Source organism: Musca autumnalis, unplaced genomic scaffold, assembly GCF_047663935.1.
Source record: "Musca autumnalis isolate F117 unplaced genomic scaffold, ASM4766393v1 scaffold_4, whole genome shotgun sequence".
Lineage (NCBI taxonomy): Eukaryota > Metazoa > Arthropoda > Insecta > Diptera > Muscidae > Musca > Musca autumnalis.
The window spans coordinates 222,436,880-222,452,444 of record NW_027411977.1 but is presented as its reverse complement, the minus strand read 5'-3'; the positions used below and the strand labels follow the sequence as shown (position 1 = coordinate 222,452,444).

At 37.6% G+C, this 15,565-nt stretch overlaps 1 long non-coding RNA gene across 1 annotated transcript; it reads left to right on the top strand.

Annotated features, from left to right (window-relative positions):
* Window positions 1-2,380: 2,380 nt before the first annotated feature.
* On the top strand, window positions 2,381-2,843 carry LOC141400856 (uncharacterized). The gene is made up of 3 exons (XR_012412212.1): window positions 2,381-2,480; window positions 2,562-2,623; window positions 2,684-2,843. It is a non-coding gene; the product is annotated as an uncharacterized lncRNA (long non-coding RNA).
* The last annotated feature ends 12,722 nt before the right edge of the window (window positions 2,844-15,565 follow it).

Here is a 15,565-nt window from a genome sequence, read left to right as displayed (position 1 = left end):
TTAAAAAAATACTTTTTTCCAAAATTGAGTTTCCAAAAAATATTTTTCAGGGCGTGGATTATTTAAAAAAATACTTTTTTCCAAAATTGAGTTTGTAAAAATTATTTTTCAAGGTGTGGATTTTTTAAAAAATATTTTTTTCCAAAATTGAGTTTCTAAAAATTATTTTTCAAGGCGTGGATTTTTTAAAAAATATTTTTTTCCAAAATTGAGTTTCTAAAAATTATTTTTCAAGGCGTGGATTTTTTAAAAAATATTTTTTTCCAAAATTGAGTTTCTAAAAATTATTTTTCAAGGCGTGGATTTTTTAAAAAATATTTTTTTCCAAAATTGAGTTTCTAAAAATTATTTTTCAAGGCGTGGATTTTTTAAAAAATATTTTTTTCCAAAATTGAGTTTCTAAAAATTATTTTTCAAGGCGTGGATTTTTTAAAAAATATTTTTTTCCAAAATTGAGTTTCTAAAAATTATTTTTCAAGGCGTGGATTTTTTTAAAAAATATTTTTTTCCAAAATTGAGTTTCTAAAAATTATTTTTCAAGGCGTGGATTTTTTAAAAAATATTTTTTTCCAAAATTGAGTTTCTAAAAATTATTTTTCAAGGCGTGGATTTTTTTAAAAAATATTTTTTCCAAAATTGAATTTCTAAAAAATATTTTTCAAGGCGTGGATTTTTTAAAAAATATTTTTTTCCAAAATTGAATTTCTAAAAAATATTTTTTAAGGCGTGGATTTTTTAAAAAATATTTTTTTCCAAAATTGAATTTCTAAAAAATATTTTTGAAGGCGTGGATTTTTTAAAAAATTATTTTTTCTAAAATTGAGTTTCTAAAAATTATTTTTCAAGGCGTCGATTTTATCAAAGAATATTTTTTCCTATGTTGAGTGACTTGTGGTCTTCTATAAGAAGACCTTGTAGCCTTCTGTATGAAGAAGACAAGACGCACTTTGTTTTTTTGGGTTTCCTTTTAACAAATCTCTGCCTGTTAAAAGCTTATCTCTCTCTCTTCACAGTGCCACTTATCATCATCATTCTTGTAATGTTCTTGTTCTTATTCGTGTTTTTCTTTTCTTTAAGGAATCTACTTACCATCATTCCATCTTATCCTTGACGGTGTTGGCAACTGGACAACAAGAAGAAGAAGAATGTAACTTAATTTTGTTACAAATCCTTAATTAATCAAGCGTCATATTGTTGCAACAGCGTATTAAATTGAAATTTATTTGCAACAGTAAGAAGAGACGGAGAAGCTACTTTGCCAGGATATCCCTCAAACGAAAAAGATAAGAGATGTGATGGGAAGTAAGAAGAGGAAAACTGAAAAGAAAAATAAAAAATAAACTTTCTTATGCCGCTAAGTGGTGAACAGATGTACAGAGGAGTATCGTAGAATTGGGTGAAGAATGTGTGTGTTGGTGGTCTGTTGGCCCCCGTCCCTAATTCACCAGATCTGCACTTCCTGCGTGGTAGTTAAGAAGATTGTGATGATGTCACGGCTACTTGACTTTTGTCGTTTCTTTTTCCTCGTTTACAAATCTCCATATCTTTGGGTATTTAATTTTATACGAGTTTCTTCTTCATTTCCTATTTGCTTTTGACTGTGGGAAGGGAGGTGGAGGAAGCCTTGCAACAGGATTCTGCTATGGAATTATGTTGTAATGCCGTGCTAATTGCATTAGTTATTGAGACAAATCCTGTAAAAAGAATAATAGCGAAATGAGGGTAATAAATTTAAGCCATAAGACGGAATGGCAAGGTAAAGGCCTTGCATTTTTTCGCAATCCCTAAGCTTGCCCATTTTGTAGATAACCTATTGAGCTGCCTTTAAATTGAAACATCATCCTGAAACTAACAAAAGCTTTCCTAGAGTGTCAAAGAATTGGTTTCTTCTTTTTTTGTAGATGAGATGATCCTAAGAAAGAAACCCACAATTCCAAGTTCCAATTCATCTTGTTTTTGTAATTCCATATGGCAAGCAATGTCGCCTTTGAAGTGTACCAACTTTCACTTTGCTCTCGGCATACATTGCCACATACATACGTACTCAACATTGCTAGATTGTCAGGATGTTTGTTGTTTCTGTTTTTTTTTTTTGGTTGCGAAAATTTGTTCATCACGAAATGAAAAATGCAAAGATTGTGGCAAAAATCTCAAACACACAGATATACTCACATACATATGTAAGTACATACATTCATACATAACTATTCCCAATAGAAAATGGAATCGTTGATGACATTTTCGTCGACGAATCATTGACGAAATATTATAAATTGTCATGCACGACAAAGTGCATGACCATGTCTTGCAATGTGTCGTGGCAACAAACCCAAAAATTTAAAAAAAAAGCGTGCTATGAAATGATTGTTCACATATTGAACGAATATAAAATTTTTATTTTGTAACAAATGTAAGATAATGAAGTTATCAAATTCTGAAATCGCGTCAATGATTAAAGATTTTGATTTTACCAAAGAACGGTAAGTAAGAACAATTAACATATTAAGGAACTTTAAATATAATTTAAGTTATTCTTTTAATACATATATATATATATATAGGTTGACGTTATGGAGAATGCTGTTAATTCCAGCGGCTTTAAAAGATGCGGCATTGGTATATGGTAAGATTATAGATTATATTACTGGTTATTGTATTTATTCATAATGTCTTTTTTTGGCAGAATCCGTAAATAAAGGAGGTCGGTTGTGATGAGAAAATGAGGCGCGGATAAGGTCCAAAAAAGCTGTATCGGAGTATATTCAGGAACTAATTGATATTAATGTAAGATCAAAATTGTAAAATACATATTACATATTTTTATAATGTAATAAAAATAAAAATTTGACACACGACAAAAAAACGAAATTGTCTTTAGTAGGGTCGTTAATGACAAATAGCAAGACAGTGTCTGTAAAACTGTCGTCAACGAAATAACGGGGTTTTTGTCTTCCAAGTCGTCATCGACGACAGCTTCGCTTACCCTGTCGCCCAAGTTGTCGTGCATGAATACTGGGACACTTGTGTGAAAAAGTCGTCAACGATTACAAAGGGCTGTCTGCAAAGAGTCGTGAACGAATTAGAAATGTCGTGTACGATTCATCAATGTTGTCTTAAAGACACTTTCTATTGGGTTATTGCTTTGATATTTCGTTTGTTTCTTTTTCTTTCTTTTCTTTCAGAGTTGACAAAGGCCAGGCCGTTGTGTTTCCGTTTTCTGTGTTGCCTCTGTGTTGACAGTTTGCAGTGATGCAATGTCATTTCTGGCGTTTCATTTCTTTTTGCCACTTTATATTGTGTGTGCCCGTTCTATGTGTGTTTATCTGCTTGCGGAACAATGTCGCACACACACCCATACATATGAAGATCTGCAAACTACATATTGTTGACAATTTTAACATAAGATGAGAAAATAACCCAGCAAAACACCAGGGTCGAATAGGCGGGAATTATTCAAAAAGTTCTACAACCCTTACATCTAAAATGGTCTAGGTCCTCACAGCAGATGGATCTATATTTAAGGACCGACGCAAGGAACACCTTGACCAAGGCCTGCTACCTCCCCAACATAGGTATATATATCTATCCTCCTTAATCCTCCTACACTTCCAACAAATTTCCCAATTATATTTCTCCTAACTGAGCTGACAACACCGGTCTGCCTGATAAACCTCCTTCTACTCGGCGGTGACATAGAAACCAACTCAATACATTGAACTACGTGTGTTCAATCTTGTGCCAACCCTGTTTCAATGACATCATCTCCACCACCTCCAGACTACTCCAAACCTCAACTTGACCCCATAACATCGAACACATAGCAGATTTAGTCGCGAATACCTCCTGGCACTTAGATATTGCACTCTACACGAGCCACTTCCACATCACCACTAAAATAAATACGCCTGAAACAATAACAACCTCCGAAGAAGGAACGTTTTTAAAATTCAACAGGCTGACTGATATATATTTAAGAGAATAACTGAAAGCGGATTTGCTCTAGTCCATCTACCTACCATGGCAGGCGAAAACGTCTTAAGAAAATTAGTCTGCATACCATTCAGTCGCACAAAAAAGATAAGACGAAACTTCCCGACCGAAGCTTGGAAGATAACTTAGCAAAAGGACGCCATTAGGAAAAAAACCGTCGGACGTCAGTATTCAAGATCTTTATAATGGGGTTTACAGACTAGTGTCTAACCATAAATTAGATCTTGTATCCTAAATACTTTGCAATAATATCCGAAGCCTCTGTAATCACTTGCGAACCGACAACATAAAAGTAAATTTCGGAGAAGGCCTTCGAGAGAAATACTCCGAAAGACTAGATTTCCAGAAGGAGCTCCATAATTGCCGCCAAGACCACTCATATTATGACATACAAAATGCACGGAAGCAGTTACACACAAAATTGGTAGATGAATCAACCTCATTTTAAGCTGTGCTAAACAACTACATCTCCCTACTGAATCCCAGAATCACTTTGAATACATGTAGTCGAAGTTGCCGGCTTTCTAGTACTGTATGCAGGATGCAGGACTTTTGACTATACAAAACCTTTTGGGAAAGTCTTCTATCTACTGAAGGCTTCTTGCGCATTATTTGTTGAAGAAGACCTTTTGGAATGGCTTTCCACCTGCTGAAGACGCCTTGGGATTGTCTACCACCTACATAATACCTATTGTTCAGGTCTTTTGACCTTACAAGACATCTTGCTGAGGTCTTCCATCCATAGAAGTTCTCTTGAGATGGCATTCGATATACAAAAGAATTCTTGAAAAGTTCTTTCATCTACGGAAGACTTCTTGAGCAGGTTTTTTGACTATAGAAGATCTCTTGAGCAGGTCTTTTGATCTTAGAAGACCTCTTGGGAAGGTTGTCCATTTACAGAACACCTTTTAGGAAGGTCTACAGAAGATCTGTTGAGTAGGCCTTTCGAAAATAGAAGACCTCTGAGAAGGTTTTCCATCTATAGATGACCTCTTGCAAAGGTCTTCCGTTTATAGACGAACTCTTTGGAAGTTCTTACGTCTACAGAAGTCCTCTTTTGTCTATATATGACCTCTTGAGAAGGTCTCTCGTGCTGGTCTTTTGACCATAAAAGACCTTTGGGAAGGTATTTCATCTATAGATGACCTTTTGGGAAGGTCTTTCATCTATAGATGACCTCTTGGGAAGGTCTTCCATTTACAGAAGACTTTTATTGTAGGTCTTTTGAAAATAAAAGTCCTCTTGCAAAGATCTTTCATCTACGAAAATCTTCTTGCGCAGGTCTTCCACCTACAGAAGACCTCTTATGCCGGTCTTCTGACATTAGAAGACCTCTTATGCCGGTCTTCTGACATTAGAAGACCTCTTATGCAGGTCTTCTGACATTAACAGACCTCTTGGGAAGGTCTAGATGGACGACCTCTTGGGTAGATCTTTTGAAAATAGAAGACCTCTGAGAAGGTCTTCCGTCTATAAACGACCTATTGGAAAGGTTTTCCATCTACAGAAGTCCTCTTTTATCTATAGAAGACCTTTTGAGACGGTCTTCCACCTACAGAAGATCTCTTGTGCAGGTCTTTTGACCTTTAAAGACCTCTGGGAAGGTCTTCAATCTATAGATGACCTCTTGGGAAGGTCTTCCATCTATAGATGATATCTTGGGAAGGTCTTGCATTTACAGAAGACTTTTATTGTAGGTCTTTTGGAAATAAAAGTCCTCTTGGAAAGGTCTTTCATCTACGAAAATTTTCTTGCGCAGGTCTTCCACCTACAGAAGATCTCTTATGCCGGTCTTCTGACATTAGAAGACCTCTTATGTAGAACTTTTGACATCAGATGACCTCTTGGGAAGATCGTCCATTTACAAAATACCTTTTAGGAAGGTCTATAGAAGATCTCTTGAGTAGGTTTTTTGAAAATAGAAGACCTCTGAGAAGGTTTGCCATCTATAGACGACCTCTTGGGAAGTTCTTACGTCTACAGAAGTCCTCTGTTGTTTATAGAAGACCTCTTGAGAAGGTCTTCCACCTACAGAAGTTTTCTTGTGCAGGTTTTTTGACCTTAGGAGACCTCTGGGAAGGTCTTCAATCTATAGATGACCTCTTGGGAAGCTAATCCATCTATAGATGACCTCTTGGGAAAGTCTTCCCTTTACTGAAGACTTCTATTGTAGGTCTTTTGAAAATAAAAGACCCCTTGGAAAGGTCTTTCATCTACGAAAATCTTCTTGCTGAGGTATTTCGACTACAGAATACCTCTTCTGAAGGTCTTTCACCTACAGAAGACCTCTTATGCAGTTTTCTGACATTCGAAGACCTCTGGGAAGGTCTTCAATCTACAGAATACCTCTTGGGAAGGTTTTCCATCTATAGCTGACATCTTGGGTAGGTCTTCCATTTACAGAAGACTTTTATTGTAGGTCTCTTGAAAATAAAAGTCCTCTTGGAAAGGTCTTTCATCTACGAAAATCTTCTTGCGCAGGTCTTCCACCTACGAAAGACCTCTTATGCAGGTCTTCTGACATTAGAAGACCTCTTGGGAAGGTCGTCTATCTACAGAAGACCTTTTAGGAAGGTCTACAGAAGATCTCTTGAGTAGATCTTTTGAAAATAGAAGACCTCTAAGAAGGTCTTCCATATATAAAGGTCCCCTTGGGAAGGTTTTCCATCCACAGAAGGCCTCTTGGCAAGTTCTTACGTGTACAGAAGTCGCCTTTTGTCTATAGAACTCCTCTTGAGAAGGTCTTCCACCTACAGAAGATATCTTGTGCAGGTCTTTTGAAAATAGAAGACCTCTTGGGAAGGTCTTCAATCTATAGATGACCTCTTGGGAAGGTCTTCTATTTACAGAAAACTTTTATTGTAGATCTTTTGAAAAGAAAAGTCCTCTTGGAAAGGTCTTTCATCTACGAAAATTTTCTTGCGCAGGTCTTCCACCTACAGAAGATCTCTTATGCCGGTCTTCTGACATTAGCAGACCTCTTGGGAAGTTCGTCCATCTACAGAAGACCTTTTAGGAAGGTCTACAGAAGATCTCTTTTGAAAATAGAAGAACTCTGAGAATATTTTCCATCTATAGACGACTTATTGGGAATGTTTTCCATTATTAGACGACCTCTTGGGAAGTTCTTAAGTTTACAAAAGTCCTCTTTTGTCTATAGAAGACGTCTTGAGAAGGCCTTCCACCTACAGAAGATCTCTTGTGCTGGTCTTTTGACCTTATTAGACCTCTGGAAAGGTCTTAAATCTATAGATGACCTCTTGAGAAGGTCTTCCATCTACAGATGACCTTGGGAAGGCCTTCCATTTACAGAAGACTTTTATTGTAGGTCTTTTGAAAATAAAAGACCTCTTGGAAAGGTCTTTCATCTAAGAAAATCTTCTTGCGCATCTTCATCCACAGAAGGCCCTTTGGCAAGGACTTCCATCTACAGAAGACCTCTTGCGCAGGCCTTTTGACTATAGCAGACGTCTTGGGAAGGTCCTTCATCTACATAAGACACCTTGTACAGGTCTTTTGACCTTAAAAGACCTATTGGGAAAGTCTTGTATCTACAGAAGACCTCTTAGGAAGCTCTTCCATCTACAGAAGACCACTTTTGCAGGTCTTTTATCTATAGAATACCTATTAATTTCAAATTTCTTCTCTCTGTTATTTATTCTTTTCTATAAAAATATATGGAAGATCATTAGATCATAGAAGATCAGTAGATCGTCTAAGAGAGACCAATTCTTATTTTTCAAGATTTACTAGTAGGTCTTGTTAGAGATGTCTAATACTCGTATTACTTGTTACATAACAACTATAGGTTATTCTTCTGGAAATGTTTGCTGGGTTAATTCATATTTACTCTGTGTCGTGTTGATTTAGTGTAGTTAGGATCTAATTTAAAGAAATTTGTATTCTTTTGTAAGATGAAACATTCGCTTTTTGTGCTCGTACTTTTGTCTGCAATTTGCTTGAGATCTGAAAAAAGATACAATAATGTTTTGTGATGGGCATTACAAAGTTTAATTTTTTCTTTAATTTAAAGGCATATAAACTGCATGATTTTTAACCCCTCACTCTTAAGGCGAACGAGGCTACATACAAGTTGATACGATCAAAAATGGGTTTAACACCCCAAGTATGTTTGGACGAAAATGATTTCAGACATATTTGCTCCAAACTTTGTCCCTCGTAATACATTGTCCAAACCTAGATCTAGATGAAAGGTGTTCCAGATATCGGTACACTCCTTCAGGCACCTCCCTCTTCTTCGTTTACCTCCCGCACAAAATTTCAAAAGATTTAGTAAAGTTTAAGGACTTGCCTCGGAACGTTTTGAAATTTTTTGTTCCCACGGCCCCTACGACGATGGTAGGACTGAGAAGACCTTAAAAGTTCTCTCACATATTCTATTCTCTAAAAGAAAATCTAACTGATGACACAGGAGATCCTTGTCTGGTTTTAAAAGAACACCGAATTCATCAAGACTTTCGACGTCTTCGAGTGACCTATAAGATACCATTCTGTTCGTCTACTGGACGCATGAACGCCTACTTAGGTTATCCAAGCAGTGGTTTTCTACCAATTAAAGCTCTCTCAATGCCGGGTTGTTAAGTGAACATGTATCCATTGGTGCTTAAGATTTGTAGTAGGATAACGACTGTATTCGAACGGAGTCTGCAAGTGTGGAGTCTGTGGGGAAAGTACATCGGTTACTTCTCATTCTTATCGAAGAGACTGTCCCCCAAAAATTACAGGCATGAGAGCATACCGGACAACATGTAGGAGCATTTATCGCTGACGAGTTCACAGTTGCTACTTTCGCTCATGATGCGCAGTTTCCAGAATAGATGCTGACCTGACGTGTTTTAGATGACATTTTATCGTCGTGTAATCCAATCAAGTCCATGTTCGATAGGTATGAGACGGTAGGTAGTCACCGTAGTTTGTGTCTAGTTATGTCCTCCACCATAATATGGAGGGTATAATTAAATTTGTCATTCCGTTTGTAACACATCGAAATATTCATCGGAGACCCTATAAAGCATATATATTCTGGATCAGGGTAAAATTATAAGATACAGCTCGCAATTTTTAAGATAGAGCTTTGTAATTTGGTATAGACGTTTATATTACTCCTAGAATGTTTGGTATTGCAACTGGGCTATATCGGTCCACGATTTGATATAGCTCCCATAGAGCGGTACCACCCGATTTTCGGTATTTTGAAGGTTTTAGCCTCATTATCACACCGAAATGGCTGATATTTGGTACTTAGTCTTCGTTGGGGGCTGCAAAGCTCTTCCCCAGAAATTTGTATCCCCCATAGAACGGTACCTCCCGATTTTCGGTATTTTGAAGGTTGTGGCCACCGAAATAGCTGAAAATTAGCATTTGGTCTTCATTTGGGGTAGTAAACGTTCCATATGAAATTTGTCGGTATAGGTCCACGCCTTCATATTGCCCCCATGGAACGTACCTCCCGATTTTCGGTGTTTTCAAACCTGTGGCCTCAATGCTTCTCTGAAGTGGTAGATATTTGGTATTTAGTCTTCGTTGGGGGTATGAAACCTTCCCCCAGCAACTTGTCGATATAGGACCACGCCTTAGTATAGCCCCCATAGAAAGGTGCCCCTTATTTTCGGTATTTTGATAGATGTGACCTCAATATTCCTCCGAAATGACTGAAATTTGGTACATATTCTTTATTTGGGATATACAACTTTCCATATGAAATTTGTCGGTATAGGTCGACGCCTTTATATAGCCCCCATAGAACGGTACCTCCCAATTTTCGGTATTTTGAAGGTTGTGACCTCAATATTCCTCCGAAATTTCTGAAATTCGGTATTTATTTCTTATTGGGGGTATACAACTTTCCATATGAAATTTTTCTGTGTAGGTCCACGCCTTCATATAGCCCCCATAGAACAGTACCTCCCAATTTTAGGTATTTTGAAGGTTGTGGCCTCAATATCCGTCCGAAATGGCTAAACTTTGGTACTTAATCTTCCTTAAGGGTGCAAAACTTTCTACTCGAAATTTGTCGGTATAGGTCCACGCCTTCATATAGACCCCATAGAACGGTACCTCCCGATTTTCGGTATTTTGAAGATTGTGGCCACAATATTCCAGCGAAATGGCTGACATTTGGTATTTATTCTTTATTTGGGGTATACAACTTTCCATATGACATTTGTCGGTATAGGTCGACACCTTTATATAGCCCCCATGGTACTTAATCTTCCTTAGGGATGCAAAACTTTTCCCCAGAAATTTGTCGGTATAGGTCCGCGCCTTCATATAGCCCCCATAGAACGGTTGAAGGTTGTGGCCTCAATATCCGTCCGAAATGGCTAAACTTTGGTACTTAATCTTCCTAAGGGGTGCAAAACTTTCTCCCCGAAATTTGTCGGTATAGGTCCACGCCTTCATATAGAACCCATAGAACGGTACCTCCCGATTTTCGGTATTTTGAAGATTGTGGCCACAATATTCCAGCGAAATGGCTGACATTTGGTATTTATTCTTTATTTGGGGTATACAACTTTCCATATGAAATTTGTCGGTATAGGTCGACGCCTTTATATAGCCCCCATAGAACGGTACCTCCCGATTTTCGGTATTTTGAAGGTTGTAGCCTCAATATCCGTCCGAAATGGCTAAACTTTGGTACTTAATCTTCCTTAGGGGTGCAAAACTTTTCCCCAGAAATTTGTCGGTATAGGTCCGCGTTAGCCACATTGTTTTACCGAAATTTATGAAATTTGGTATTTAGGAAGCTAAACGTCTTAAGAATTTTGGGCGACTAAGATATGGATTAGGATAAAGTATCAAAGTTTTGCGGCGGGGAATGGACCGAGATAGTCCATTTTGGAAGTGTGCCTTATCTTACCAGGAAACATGGACTTACCCACGAAAAACATCATGTCGCTGTAAACAGGGCAACTAGGTTTGGATAAAATATTTCGAGGTCCAAAGTTTGAAGCAAATTGGTTGATCCGTATATGAGATATTGCGCTTACCATTTTAGCGAATATTTTCGAACTTTTGTGGGGGAGGTACAGGAAGGAGTGGAACTATAAGCACCATCTTTGATTTTCATCTAATATTCAAAGGAATATTACGATGTTCGAGAGTTGTCATGCGCACCAGCCACTACACATGTTGGCCAAAGTGGATTTTACAGTTTTCGGGTAACTTTCTCAATAAGTATGAACTTGCCACTGAAAAAACGTGTACCATTGCAAAGGGGCCTTGAGTGCAACCTGTTTCAAGAAAAATCAAAACGATTCGAGAGGAGGACCTAACCTGCACTTTTCCGAAATTTTTTGTGGGAGGTATACAAAGGAGTTGACATATATAGTCCATATTCCTACCTGATCTGTGTCTTGTAGAAATATTACGATGTCCAAAGTTTGGTGAATATTTTACTGTTACTGCCTTCGAGAGTTATCGTGCACTTTAGGGAAAAGTTTTGAACTTTTGTGGGGGAGGTACTCAAAGCAGTGGACCTATATGTTCCATCTTAGAACTTGATTTAACTTTGGGCAAAATATTACGATTGCCAAATTTTAGATCGAATCGGTTTATCCGTTCGAGAGTTACCGCACGCTCCATCCATAACACATGGTGCCGTAGCGGGCTTTTACAGCTTTTAGACCATTTTCTCAGAAAGTATAGACTTGCCCCCGATAAAACTTGCACCATCGTAATGGGGGCGGTGGATACAAGTTGTTACAACAAAAATCAAAAGGATTCGAGAGGAGGTCTTAAACTGCATTTTTCCGAAATTTTGTGTGGAGTAAATCGATATAGTCCATATTCGAACTTTATTTATGTCTGGCAGAAATATTAAGATGTGCAAAGTATGGACTAAATCGGGTAGTCCCCTCGAGAGTTATTGTGTGCATAATTTTTGCGAAAATATTTCAACTTTTGTGGAGGAGGTATCCGACGGAGTGGGCCGACTTGGCCAATCTTCGAACTTAAACTAAGTTTGGACAAAATATTACGAAAGCCTAATTTTGGACCAAATCGGTTAATCTGTGCAGATTCCTCAGTTTTAATATTCGGAGATTATGATCCGTACATGTTACCTCATTGGCAATCTCGTTCCAAACAATGTCACTGTATCACGCCAACCTACATAAAGTGATTTTATGCTGTAGCCATCCTAGCAGTTATCTACATTCTCTATTTTAAATAGAAGTATTCTTGTTACCTACGAAACCTTTATTAACCATAAAATACTTCAGAGGTATTATATAAACCTACAGGAGACCTCTCAAAGATTTTTATAATATGCCATAGAAGTACAAAGCTTCTCTCATGCATTCTGTTGTCTTGGTGGACCTTTGAGACTCTCTTCTGATCTATATAAGGCCGAGAATATCTCTACTTACTCCTAGCTACTGTCGCCAACGTATTATTGTAAAATATAAAAACAATTCCCAGTTTCAGTTCTATTCAACTAAAGAAAGACCTCTGAGGTCCTCCTCCTCTAAAATTATGTTAAAAATAGTTAACATATTTTTTATAGATTATTTCCTTTCTAATTTCATTAAATACTCAATTTGTTTATTTTATTTTGTAGTTGTCCTGGACACATCCTTCCGTTTGTCATTAGTTAGGAATTGAAAAAAAAACAACAAAAAAGGATAAAATCTTGACCACAACCTAACACCTGACAATATCTCTTTTGTTTAATGACAGCTGATAACATTTCCTAAGGATATTGAAAATAAAGGACAATAGAAGACAAAAGAAATGGTAGCCTACATATGGTCAGGACTTATGCAATTTTTGGAGAACCTAGGACAAATGGGATTAGGCGGAAGGCAAATAATAGAGAACAAACAATAAGAGGGGACGTTATGAAATGAAAAATATAAAAGAATATTTTTGGAGATTTTAAATTCGTTGTAGGATTTCTCGAGATATTTTCAAGGCTCTTCCGGGAAAAATAGAAACCTATGACATAGAATTCTGAACTTCCCCTATATTTACATACAAATAATTGTTTTTTATTTAATTCCTTTAAATTCACTTCCTTCAAGATTGAAATTGCATTATGAATAATAATAAGCATCTAAAAGAGTCCTTCAAGGAACCCTCCTACCTTCTAACATAACTTCATAAATATTTGGTAATTTAAAACCATTTAAAAATCATTTAACTTCTCCTCCCTTGGTTTATCTTCGCGGCCACTGTCATAAACCAACAGCTTGTTATCTCCACAGGACATCACAGCCTCTATGGGAGGATTTTCCATATAAAATGCAAGAAATGATCTAATTTTAAATGCTGTTATTGTTGTTTATTGCAAATCCAGGTAATGTCCTGCGCAAACCAAATCAAAGGGAAAGGGAATTTTTCTTTAAGAAATTCAAAACAAAATGTTGTTACTGTTATTGTTGTAATTTATGTTTGCTTTTGAAATCCATTGAATGAATGAAAGAAGACCATCAGAGAAGAACATCTGCCCAATCAGTTTGGCGATGCAAGGCATAGCGAATATGATGACAACATAACCTATAAACAAACGTCCATACCTGGTGTGCTCTGATTTTTTTAAGACACTCTGTCTAATTTTTCCTCCCTACAAAATAGTTGTTGCCATGGCATTTATGTTGCCATGATGGCTAAGTCTCCTCCTTTGAAGTTGTTGTTGGCGTTTCTGTGTTATTTTTTTTTTCGTGTTTTTCTTTGCTTTTCGACTACCTACCTACCTGCCTAGTCAGCAGATGTCCCAGACAGCACGTGAGTGTATTGGTAATTAAGGATGCTATTGATTTCGCAATCTTCGTTCTTTTTTTGACAATGTTTGCGAAATTTTCTTTGATAGTTGCCTTAAAGAACTCTCGAATAACCTGGAATGGGAGTTACCGGTAAATGCCTTCACACACACACTAACAAACAGAAAAAACGGAGGTTTGACAAGGGTTAGACAATTTTTTAATTAGTTATTTTATTTAAATTATGGTGCAAATTACATGGGTATTTCAGGATAACTCATGACTCATGGGTTGAATTAAAGTTGGTAGTAGGTAGTAGGCTGAACTTGGAAAATATCACACTACCGCCTTAAAAAAGATATTTTCTTATTGATGGCATATCAATAAAAAAGATTCAAAGATTACTCCCAGAGATCCCACGATGATTTCGTCTCGCCTCCTAAACTTTTCTTCTGGATAATGGAAGTGAAACAGACGATGGGTAAAGAAAAAAGATCCCTCACACGTGAAAACCTGAAATGGATCGGTCCGTGACTGTGTTGACTACTTCGAAGGCGGTAAGTCGACAGTGGCGCAAACCGAAATCACAACCAGTAATTTTCAAGAGAATAAGGTCTTCTGAGGAACAGCAGCCTGCTGCTAAGAAGTCGACACTGTCACAATCGGACCATTCGTCATTATCGTAGTCATTGGCGACGAGCAGGTATGGTAAGAAGATTACCATTGAAGAGAGAAACCTTGAAAGTTTGTAAAGTCTTCTTGGTCTTCAATGGTCTTCTGTTAGCCTGAGGAATTATTCTTAGGTGTTTTAAGACCATAGTATCACTTGAGAGACCAGCAGAAGACTTCCAATGTCCTCTATAGGCCCTAAAAGGGATTTATAAGAGTAATAAGGACAGAGTATGACCTCAGAAGTCTTCTATGGGACAGAAAATAATATAGAGAATCTCGTAGGCCAGAAAGGATCTATAGAAGCACCATTTCTTTCTATGCACCCCATTTTCCGAAAGGGTCTATAGAAGCACCCTTTCTTTCCGAAAGGGTCTATAGAAGCACCCTTTCTTTCCGAAAGGGCCTATAGAAGCACACTTTATTTCCGAAAGGGTCTATAGAAGCACCCTTTCTTTCGGAAAGGGCTTATAGAAGCACCCTTCCTTTCCGAAAGGGTCTATAGAAGCACCCTTTCTTTCCGAAAAGATCTATAGGAGCACCCTTTCTTTCCGAAAGGGCCTATAGAAACACCCTTTCTTTCCGAAAGAGTCTATAGAAGCACCCTTTCTTTTCGAAAGGGTCTATAGAAGCACCCTGTCTTTCCGAAAGGGTCTATAGAAGCGCCCTTTTTTTCCGAAAGGGTCCATAGAAGCAGCCTTTCTTTCCAAAAGGGCCTACAGAAGCACCCTTTCTTTCCGAAAGGGTCTATAGAAGCACCATTTCTTTCCGAAAGGGTCTATAGAAGCAACCTTTCTTTCCGAAAGGGTCTATAGAAGCACCCTTTCTTTCCGAAAGGGTCTTTAGAGGTACCCTTTCTTTCCGAAAGGGTCTATAGAAGTACCCTTCCTTTCCGAAAGGGTCTATAGAAGCACCCTTTTTTCGGAAAGGGTCTATAGAAGTACCCTTTCTTTCCGGAAGGGTCTATAGAAGCACCCCTCCTTTCTGAAAGGGCCTATAGAAGTATCCTTTCTTTTCGAAATGGTCTATAGAAGTATCCTTTCTTTCCGAAAGGGTCTATAGAAGCACCCTTTCTTTCCGAAAGGGTCTTTGGCACGCTTTCTTTCCGAAAGGGTCCTTAGCACCCTTTCTTTCCGAAAGGGTCTGTAGAAGCACACATTCTTTTTGAAAGGGTCTATAGA